General features: G+C 36.6%; 1 pseudogene; it reads right to left on the bottom strand.

Annotated features, from left to right (window-relative positions):
• Positions 1 to 7,057, bottom strand: part of LOC105507210 — a 74,948-nt pseudogene extending 67,891 nt beyond the window's left edge.
• Between the last annotated feature and the right edge of the window lie 811 nt (positions 7,058 to 7,868).

Here is a 7,868-nt window from a genome sequence, read left to right as displayed (position 1 = left end):
CCATTCTCCTGCCTCAGCCTCCCGAGTAGCTGGGACTACAGGCGCCCGCCACCTCGCCCGGCTAGTTTTTTGTTTTTGTTTTTAGTAGAGACGGGGTTTCACTGTGTTAGCCAGGATGGTCTCGATCTCCAGACCTCCTGATCCGCCCGTCTCGGCCTCCCAAAGTGCTGGGATTACAGGCTTGAGCCACCGCGCCCGGCCAAGATGTTTCCTCTTAAATGTGTCATTACGATGCATTTATATTGTGGCTTTGATAGTACTAATCCTTTGGCAATGGTTCCAAAAATTTAACTTGCCGTAATTTTGCAACTAAGTAAAAACAATCTGTATTTTACTGCTACCGGAAAACTCATTTGTCATTGGAAATCTAATTTTTCATTAACTAGAGCTCACAATATGCACTGAGTTATTTAACAACACATAATTTATTCTAAGAATGTGGGAATAAAACAAGTTAATATGAAAAATATATTAAAGAGAGAAATGGGACTACTTTATCCTGGAATCATTACAGATGCTATTCAATTTCCTTCAGTGTTTATAGGTAAGCAATTAAAAGAAATGATACTTACATCAACAATGCAAATCAGTGACACCTGAAATTATCCAATAAAAATAAAGTTTGAATCAGCATACTTTATTTCCCAAGAGTGAAAAATGTATTTTGCACATTTGTTCTTAAAAATAAAGTTTAAATTTTAAAAAACGTATTTGCTAATTCCAATTTAAAGAAAATATCCCTGCATTCAAGCATACTCATTAACTTCATTACTTATTAGCTATTAGCCTATTGCTTTGCTCTCAGAAGTAATGGAATATTTGATCATTTTATTTGTTGATTACATCTTTTTATGTGAGTGGTTCTAATTTTAGTTCAATGCATGCCTTCAAAATTTCATGTGTGTATTTATGAACAGAGTTTCATGTAATACCAGAAATAATAATAGATGTGAGACTCTTACTTTTTTGTGGGAAGTGTTATATTGGAGTAGAATATTCTCCAGTGTACTCTACTGAAGTAATAACTTCCAGTAATGATTGCATTTTATTCTATTTAGAGCAAGTGAGCAGAAAATGTGTATTACTCGGTATTTAGAAAATAAAATATAAATATTACAGAACGGATACTTCTATTTAATTTTGTGTTTTAAAGATTTTATTGTCAACTAATTTAGCTCTTAGATTCTGGAAATGTCTTTCCATTTTTCTTTGAGCTTTTCTAGCTTTCCCATGATATAACAAATGCAATGTTAAAATATTAGAAATTAAATTAGTGTCATTTTCCACATTTTGTAACTCTCTCTACAAACTAAAGGATTATTAATCCCAATCCCATTACTCTGTTCTTTTGTTATTAAATGTTTAGTTATAGCTATACTTTGAAAATATCTAGGTACTGGGTCTTAAAATTCTGGATTGAGACATTGCTTTGCTTAATATTTTGATCATGCCTAACTATACAAGGGCAATAGTAAAGTTACCTTAATAATAGCCAGAAGAAATGCCTCTAATCCAATTGGTCACAGGGCAGCTATCACCAAAACCAATTTCTTTATAATTAAATGGTGCTCTCAGGCACTATAAAAACTTGGAAGTTGCCCATGAATTTGGAGGAAGTAGGAAGATTTTTTTTTTTTCATAGACAGGAACCCACATTGAAGCAATTTCTGAAACACACTGATAAGCTTTGCTTTAGAATTTACATTAAAGAGCTCAATAGTTGCTACCTTTGAGAACAGCTCACGCTTCTAAACTGACTTATGTCCTGTAGAGATTAAGGACAGAGGCCTCTAGAAGATTAGCATGTCACTTGGTTTAAGTGACACCCAATCCATTTTATTGACATGGACTTCATCCTGCAAAACAAGCACTTTTTGACTAAAACATAATGAAAATTTGGTGTATATCTATAGACCGACATATAATACATTTTTACACATTAGTGCTAGCTGATGTAGCCAGTGTCTGTAAATGAAACCAACAGTCCTCATTATGGATGGTGTGTGGACACATGCCTCAGAATACTAATTTAGTAGAGCATACCAAAGAGCTTTACATTACTTTTTAATCTTACCCAAGTCTTGCTATGGTCCAAAGGTATTAAGCCGTATTCACTGAATTCGGCAGGCTATTACTTTGCAATGTTACGATTCCTATTGCATCTCAGCATTCAGTTGTGAAGCCAAACGGGCTCTGATCTGATTTCTAATTGTTTGTTTTCAGCAACTTGAACCTGAGTTTGTTGCTTCTGTGTACAGCAGAAAGAACATCAGTGGGCAGGTGAAGAGTTCTCTCATTTTACTTTCAAGGCCATTGTAACAGATTGTGGTCTGGATTCTACCCCTGTTAGGATAGCACTGCATAACACAGATGTGAAATATGACTGAATTTAATCTGTGCAGCTACATTTGAAAGTTGACATTTTATAATGTTTCTGCCAGCTACTTGGACTCCATTATTATAGGAAAATAAGCCTGTGCTAACACCTTGGAAAATAATGCTACCATGCTTTCTCCTTTGCTTTTTGTCTGCAACATAAAATCACTGCATGATCGTGGCATTATGTGAAGCTTTCACTAAAGAAAGCACATTACACAGCACATAAACAATTATTTCCCAAATTTTCCATAATTTAAAGAGATTTGTAAATCTATTTATAAACATAGGAAGGAAAAATAAAACATTGCAGTACCAGACTTTGTTAATCACTTCAAATCACTTTAACATAAGTTAAAACTTAATTACAATAAAATATTAAAAATAAGTTTTAATAATTGGAGTTTGATAGAAAAGCCCTTTCATAAAATACATACCATTTTTGCAATATAATTATGTTTGCTTTGGTTATTTTTCATAATGAAACATATGTTTTGTTTCCTGTTTCACTTTATTTTTTGTATCAACTATAGAAATTTATTCTTAAAGCTCCTGATGGCCTGAATACTAGCAAGCGTCTACTTGTTGCTACTTTTGTTTTAGTTTTATCTCTGAGAGCTAAAGTTGATTAGCAGAAAAACTAAATCCGGACAAGTGAGAACAAACTGGTTGAAACAAGTGCTTCATATTTAATTGTCCTTTCAGTTTAATCCTTCAAATATGAACAGTGAAGACGAGATGGCTTTATCTCTCAGTCTTGCGATCTTTCCAGATTTGGATTTACCTTAGACTACTGTTTGATGCAGTTCACTCTTTCTATAGGATTGATCCCATGAGATACATGGTTATTTGTAGATATTTTAGTTCACCAGCATGGTTTTGCTCAGAGAAAACATTATAAGACCACAGAGGAATTGTAGTTTCACCATATAATATATCTGTTATTAAATAGATGCCCCGCAACATGTCTGATACTCAGTTTCCTGTCTATACAAATAGAAGATTTCATTATATGACATTTTCAGATAACAAAACTTCATTATCAATCTCTAAGTCTTATCATAAACCAAATGAGAGTATTGTTGAGTACATCAATGAGGGTCAATGTCTTGGCCACCTAATGATAAGCACCATCTAAAGTTATATATGCAGTTTACTCCAACATTCTCATCAACCATGATGTAGGTATTGAATTAGTATAAGGGATGATATGGTTTGGCTCTGTCCCTACCCAAATGTCATCTTGAATCCTAGCTCTCGTAATCTCCACATGTCATGGGAGGGAGCCGGTGGGAGGTAATTGAATCAGGGGACAGGTTTTTCCCATGCTGCTCTCATGATAGTGAATAAAACTCACGAGATCTCATGGTTTTATAAAGGGCAACACCCTTGCACAGGTTATCTTGCCTGCCACCATGTAGGAAGTGTCTTTGTTGTTCTACCTTCCGCCATGATTGTGAGGCCTCCCCAGCCATGTGGAATAATGAGTCTATTAAACCTCTTTGTTTTTAATGAATTACCCAGTCTTGGGTAATTCTTCATAGCAGTATAGAAATGGACTAACACAGTAAATTGGTATTGGTAGAGTGAGGTATTGCTATGAAGATACCCAAAAATATGGAAGTGACTTTGAAACTGGGTAACAAGTAGGTGATGGAACAGTTTGGAGGGCTCAGAAGAAGACGGGATGGTGTGGGAAAGTTTGGAGCCACCTGGAGACTGGTTGAATTGTTTTGACCAAAAAGTCCAGGCTGAAGTGATCTCAAATGGAGATAAGGAACTTACTAGGAATTGGAACAAAGGTGATTCTTGCTATGTTTTAGCATAAAGACTGGTGGCAATATGCCCATGCCCTAGAGACCTGTGGAACTTTGAACTTGAGAGAGATGATTTAGAGTACTGGTGGAAGAAACTTCTAAGCAGGAAAGCATTCAACACATAATTTGAAAGCGCTGAGTTTTATTCATTCACAAAGATATGCTTTGGAATTGGAACTTACGTTTAAAAGGGAAACGGAGCATAAAAGTTCAGAAAATTTGTAGCCTGACAATGCGGTAGCAAAGAAAAAACATCTTCTGAGGAGAAATTCAAGCTGGCTGCAAAAATTTGCATAAGTAACCAGGAATCAAATGTTAATCACCAAGACAGTGGGGAAAATGTCTCCAGGGCATGTCAGAGGTCTTCAGGCAGCCCCTCCCACCACAAGCTGGGAGGCCTAGGAGAAAAAAGTGCTTTCATGGGCCAGACCCCAAAGACTTGCTGCTTTGTACAGTCTCAGGACTTGGTGCCCTGTGTCCCAGCCCTGACTAAAAGGAGCTGATGTACAGATCAGGCCATTGCCTTAGAGGCGCAAGCCCCAAACCTAGGTAGCTTACATGTGGTTTTGGGCTGGCAGGTGCACAGAAGTCAAGAATTGAGGTTTAGGAACCTCTGCCTAGATTTCGTAGGTTGTATGGAAACACCTAGATGTCCAGACAGAGTTGTGCTTCAGATTCTCGCTCATGGAGAACCTCTGCTAGGGCAGTGCAGAAGGAAAATGAGGGATTGGAGCCCCGACCAAGTCCCCCCAATGGGGCACTACCTAGTGAAGCTGTGAAAAGAGGGCCACCGTTATTCAGACTCCAGAATGGTAGACCCACCAACAGCTTTCACCATACACCTAGGAAAGCTATAGACACTCAACACCAGCCCATGAAAGCAATTGTGATGAGGGATGTACCCTTCAAAGCCACAGAGGAGGAGGTGCCGAATGCCATGGGAGCCCACATCTTGCATCAGCCTAACCTGGATGTGAGACATGGAGTCAAAGGAGATCATTTTGGAGCTTTAAGATTTGACTGCCTTGCTGGATTTTGGACTTGCATGGGACCTATAGCCTCTTTGTTTTGACTAATTTCTCCCATTTGGAATGGGTGTATTTACCAATGGCTGTACCCTTTTTGTATCTAGGAAGTAACTAAATTGCTTGTGATTTTACAGGCTCATAGGTGGAAGGAACTTGTCTCAAATGAGGTTTTGTACCATGGACTTTTGTGTTAATGGAGAAATAAGTTAAGACTTTAGGCAACTTTTGAACAGCATGGTTGGTTTTGAAATGTGAGGATATGAGATTTGGAAGGGGTCAGGGGTGGGATGATATGGTTTGGCTGTGTCCCTAACTAAATCTCATCTTGAATTGTAGCTCCCAGAATCTCCATATGTCATGGGAGGGACACAGTAGGAGGTAACTAAATCATAAGAGCAGGTCTTTCCTGTGCTATTTGCATGATAGTGATTAAGTCTTATGAGATCTGATGGTTTTGTAAAGAGCAGTTCCCCTACACAGATTCTCTTGTGTGCCACCATGTAAGACATGCCTTTGCTCCTCCTTTGCCTTCAGTCATGATCGTGAGACCTCCCCAGTCATGTGGAACTGTGAGTTCATTAAACCTCCTTTTCTTTATAAATTACCCAGTCTTAGATTTTTCTTTGTAGTCATATGAAAATGGACTAATACAAGGGAAGATCACACAGTGCAACAACTTCAGGCATTTTTAGGTATAACTTTTAGGAGATGTTTTTCTTTCTTTGAAAAGAAAATGATATAATGTAACAGAAACAGTACATGCACAGACATCGAGAAAATTGCTTAAACTCTCTAAGGCTAGTTTCTCACCTGCACTAGATTTGGTTTAAAAATAGCTGTATCACAGAGTGTTGTAAGTGCTGAATGATATCGGGCATTCAAGATTTTGTGCAGAGTCGAACTTGACTCGTTTATTCCCTCAGCTATTTCCTTACTCTTTCCATCCAAATATTTTATTTTGAATTAGTGGAGATTTGGCAGAAATTGTCTAGGAGCCAAAAGCTGGAATTCCGTCCTTGAGAAGTTGAGAATTGGATGTACTAAGGGAACTTGAAACTTTCAGAGAAGTGATCCAGAATTGCAATATTTATCTTCCTCTGGTAAGCAATTAAATTAATGAATAATGCCTGTTTTGTTTGGAAAAAAGCATTTTGTTCTGGGGATATCCTCCTATGCCATAAGCTATTTATAGACCTTTTTCTCCCTGAAACACACACACACATGTGCACACACCCATGCACAGACACACAAGGACATTCTTCAAGTATTCACATGATTTTGCCAAATAATGAGACAGTAAAATAGAGAGAGCAGGATAGGGAGATAGGATAATGGTAAACATTTGTCATTGTTTCATTAAATGATTTAACACTCTGCCACTGTTAAACACTAAAATTTCAGATGCAGATACAGATTTATATCCAAGATACATATTTGGAGAAAAACAAAAAAAAAATTTGCAAAATGTTTTTATATGCACTGAAAATTTATGCAACAATACAATAAATTGTTAAGTGCTGGATAGTCATAATATGGTAGAAAGAAAGTGGCTGAGGAGGAAAATATTCACTTTTGATTCTGCATCCCTTTAGATATATGTTAAAATTCAAATAATGCAAGTATCACTTTTACAATTACAGCAAAGGAGAGGATATTCTATCTACAAGAACCAGAATTTATCTTACCTTTTTTATATTTGTTTAGCAAAAGGGTTGCTTTGTGATGGTAAAGATAGAATGTGAACTTGAGCTCTAATAACTCCTCCACCAAGACCTGTTTGCCAGCAGTTGGGGAGCTGCTGTATGGGGCAAGAGGAGTAAATTTTGCTTTTAACATGGAGCATAAACAGAAGGAAAGAGAAAGAGTAGCAGAATCTGTGAGGACCCAGTTACATGGAAAACAGACCTTGGGAATCCAGAGCAATGATGAAACCTGACAAACTAAAATATGTACACACACACACACACACACACACACACACACACATATATTTATACGCACACACACACACACACATATATATATATAGAGAGAGAGAGAGAGAGAAGTATATTCGAGTTTTGGTAATACAAACTGTTCATTGTATCTGTAAGCTTTTATTTCAATCTGAGCTACTCTGGTCTGAAAAGTGTCTATCATGTATCTATTTATCTAGCTAGCTACCTATGTATTGATTGATACTAGTGAATAAAATGAGTTTTTTTCTCTGCAATGATTATGTCACAAAATAAAAATGACATATGTGATTGTGGAGACTTGAGGCCAGAGTGTATTCCAAGAACATGATTTTCTGTTAATCCAAAGAAATCCAGGGAAGTCATTAACTTCTTCAAAAGAGGCAATTTTAGGCAAATCTATCCATGTTTCACAGGATACAGAGTATGTATCTCTATATTAGTTACATTTTTAAAAATCGTTAAAATTAAAATTCTGTTTAAAATATAAGAAACTATGCATGTGATTACTATGAAAATTTGAAAAACAAATTGAACAATAATAAAATACATATATATTATAAGCAGGATATTATCTACTCTGGGATCAGAAAGTGGACAAAGAAGTTATTTCTTCAGCCATTTCTCTTGAGTAAAAAAGTAAGAGGAGTAAAAATAAAAAGTTAAAAAAAGGGGAAAAAAGTAAGAGGGAA

This window comes from Colobus angolensis, unplaced genomic scaffold, assembly GCF_000951035.1.
Source record: "Colobus angolensis palliatus isolate OR3802 unplaced genomic scaffold, Cang.pa_1.0 Scaffold145, whole genome shotgun sequence".
NCBI lineage: Eukaryota > Metazoa > Chordata > Mammalia > Primates > Cercopithecidae > Colobus > Colobus angolensis.
The sequence above is the reverse complement of the archived record's forward strand: the minus strand, read 5'-3'. Positions and strand labels throughout refer to the sequence as shown.